Consider the following 4027-nt stretch of genomic DNA (forward strand, 5'->3'; position numbering starts at 1 on the left):
AAAGCCTTTAGAATACATACAGGAGACAATTTTTATAACAATGAGTGGGTAGAACATTTTGTAAAATGTGAAAAACATAGCTCATAAAGCATATAATTATGCTAAAATTTAAATGTCTGTATAAAAAAGATACTTTGACAATGTAAAAATTTATGTGACTGACTTGCAGAAAGCACCTGCAAAGCATGTAATTAATAAGAAATTAACATACAAAAATAAAAACATGTTCCAACAGGTAAAAAGCAAAAGATGTGAAGGGCAACTCACGAAAGTAGAAAACCAAAATATTACTGGACATTGAAACTAATAAAAGAAAAATTAATTTTAGTAATAGAAATATAAGCCACTTTGATGAAAATGTAAAATGAATATAAATTGATTTTCATACCATTCATATTTGTATCACTTTAATCAACATGTTAGTGAGGAAATGAGAAATATGAGCTCTCATAAATTGCTTCTGAGAGTGCAAATTGCCACAGCCATTTCTAAGAAATAAATTGGCAAAATCTGGAAAAATTGGAGATAAGATTACCCCATGACTTAGCAAACCCACTTTTACATTTATTCTGGAGAGAAGCTGTTAAAAATATACACTTGTAGAAATGAACAAAAATATTTGTTTCACTAATACTAATAAATGTGAAGGCAGAAACTAATCTAAATATCTAACAATAAATGAATTAATGTGTGAATCATGGTATAATCACAAGATTAAACACTATACTGAAGCAAAAACAAGTAAACTCATTTTCTACTTATAGATAAATCTGAAATATATTATTTTGTGTCAAAAATGTGCTGCAAAAATGCATATATTTACATCACTTCAATGTATTACATACTGCTATTAAAATGATAAAATACATATAAAAATAATATAAATGGCTTGAGGATAATGACTTTTGGGAGTGAGGAAGACTACCTTGATGGAGACATTAACTTGTGACTATTGTTCCAAAAACAAAACCAAACTAGAACCTGTTTCAGTGTGGTATGATGCTATACTTCGTTAATTCTGGATTTGTAGACATAAATATTTGTCATGTTATGGTCTGTATGTTCTAAAAAAGGGGTAGTAATAATCAACACATTGAAGGTTTTACTCCAAAATGTGTAACAACCACATGACACCAATATTTTTGTCATAGTTGGATCTATTTAGATTGATGTAGACTATATTAATATAGATATAGATTCAAAGTGAGGAACTACAATTAAATATCAAAGCATGTTGGTGGCAGTTGTAAATAATAGAGGAAGAACTTGATACGGCTCTGAATTATGTAGCTAAAAATGTTTTGTTTGAATTTGGATGTAATGGTAAAGGTTCTGGGAAAATAGGCCTTTTGTAGAGATGTCTTCAAGTTAGTTTATTTTGTGGTGCAGTAACAAACCACTCTCCACTCTTAGAAGCATGTCCAGTGTTGTTTGGCAGGAAGGCTCTGCTTATCATTGCCATGGACACTGGCTGACATAAGGTTAGCCATTGTACACTCCCATCATCTCAGTAAAGCTCTTTGAGCATAGAAAGAGAAACAACTCTTTCACTGACTCTTAAACATTTCCACCTGGAAGTGAATAAGATTTCCTGAGCCAAAGTAAGACACATAGCCAGTTCTAATCCAGAGTATCAAGTATAATCCTCTTATCTGCCTAGAATGTCAAGATAATTGAAAATATTAATGACCCTTTTTTCTTAATTCAAGTTAATTTACTTCCAAGTTTTAAAAACTATAACAATTTAAAATCAATGGCCAGATGCAATGGCTCATGCCTGTTATGCCAGCACTTTGGGAGGCCAAAGTGGGCAGATCACCTGAGGTCAGGAGTTTGAGACCAGCCTGACAAACATGGAGAAACATCTTCTCTACTAAAAAATATGAATTACCCAGGTGTGGTGTGTGGACCTGTAATCCCAGCTATTTAGGAGGCTGAGGCATGAGACCTGGAGGCAGAGGTTGCAGTGAGCTGAGATTGTGCCATTGCATTTCAGCCTGGGCAACAAGAGTGAAACTCCATCTCAAAAAAAAAAAAAAAATATATATATATATATATATCTGTGTGTAATTTGACAAAACCATGCCTAAATCTGTTATTTACTAGATGTTTGAATTTGAGCAATTAGCATAGTGCATATATATATATATATCTTAATTGTTTATTATATATTACATATATAATTAAGATATATATTAATTATTTAATTTTTAAAATAGAGCTAAAACTTTATGGTAATGATTCCTATGTTATAGGTACAATGCTAGACATATAATGTTAATTTTTTATATCCTCTCATGCAATAACTTGGTTGAACATGCACTATTTATTTCCTTGATTTACCATCTTGTTAATGATTTTGTGAATTTCAATTATATCTATTGCAAAAATTTGCTTTTTCAGAGAACATAGCTTTTTTGTTTCTATTATTGTGAATATTTAAATCTGTGGTCATTTATACCAGCATTTCTGCAAGCTGATTACAAGATGGCTATATTATATCATTTTAACTAAAGTTTATAATAATAGGACCAAGAATGTACAGTTTAATGAAGAATTGTTAGAAGAAGTTTATGTTTTGCACGGAAAGAAAAGTAGAACTAAATGAAATTTCACTTTTCCATTTACTTATCCCACGACCTTAAGGGAGTTGCATGTTCTTAGAGATTATTGCCTCATTTGTAAAATATGAAAGGATGAACTATATGATCTGGAAATTGCATCCAGTTCTTTTATTCTGTAATTTCAGTGGACTATTAGTTGAATGTCATTTTCTAGGTGGTTGTCTTTTATTTGATTAAATCTAAATGTGTGAATTCCTTCTATATTTTTTTAAATGAGTTTTTTCTATTGAGCTGTGCCAAATCAGATCTCTAGTCTACATTTATTATTTGAAGATACAGAAGACATAAAATGGCCTATTCTATTTGTTTACAATGTTTTTAAATGAAAGATCCAAATGAATTTGCTAATAAAGCAAGTCATGTTCATGTATCTTTTTTATATTGATACTAATAAGATTTTGTGAGGTCACAATTAAGAAAGTAATAAATATATTTTTCTGCCTGGGGGTCTATATAAGGTCATTAACCATAATTTGCATTAGACATTATTTTCTTTTTTAATCATCTGTTATTTCAATTATTTGTTTAATTAATGAAATTTCTAAATAATAAAAAGAAATTTTACAGTTTAACTCTGTAAAAATTAATTCAACATATCCTTCTGGTTTTTATTTTCCATGAAATGAGTATATATAATTAATTTTAACAGGACATACTTATCACACTGTTTACAGTTGTTCATTGTAGTCTGATTTAGAAATATTGAACAGTGAAATTATAATCCAAATGAATACTGACATTAGTGTCCTCAGCAAATATTGCCTCTGAAATTGATTTGGATGAAATAACATTAATGACATGAGCCCCAGGTCATTTGTCTCATCTTAATGCTATTATCTATTCAAACCTCTCTGAAAATATTTCATTGACCAACTGAAATAAATAATGACAAAGCATTTTTTCTTTCTTTTTTTTTTATTGCATTTTAGGTTTTGGGGTACATGTGCAGAGCATGCAATACAGTTGCATAGGTACACACATGGCAGTGTGTTTTGTTTGCTTTCTCCCCTTCACCCACATTCGGCATTTCTTCCCAGGCAATCCCTCCCCACCTCCCCCTCCCACTTGCCCTCCCCTTTCCCCCCTATAGACCTCAGTGTTTAGTACTCCCCTCTCTGTGTCCATGTGTTCTCATTTTTCATCACCCGCCTATGAGTGAGAATATGCAGTGTTTCATTTTCTGTTCTTGTGTCAGTTTGCTGAGAATGATGTTCTCCAGATTCATCCATGTCCCTACAAATGACACAAACTCATCATTTCTGGTTGCTGCATAATATTCCATATTGTATATGTGCCACATTTTCCCAATCCAGTCTATCATCAATGGACATTTGGGTTGATTCCAGGTCTTTGCTATTGTAAACAGTGCTGCAATGAACATTCGTGTGCATGTGTCCTTGTAG

The sequence above is a fragment of the Callithrix jacchus genome, chromosome 14, assembly GCF_049354715.1.
Source record: "Callithrix jacchus isolate 240 chromosome 14, calJac240_pri, whole genome shotgun sequence".
Taxonomy (NCBI): domain Eukaryota; kingdom Metazoa; phylum Chordata; class Mammalia; order Primates; family Cebidae; genus Callithrix; species Callithrix jacchus.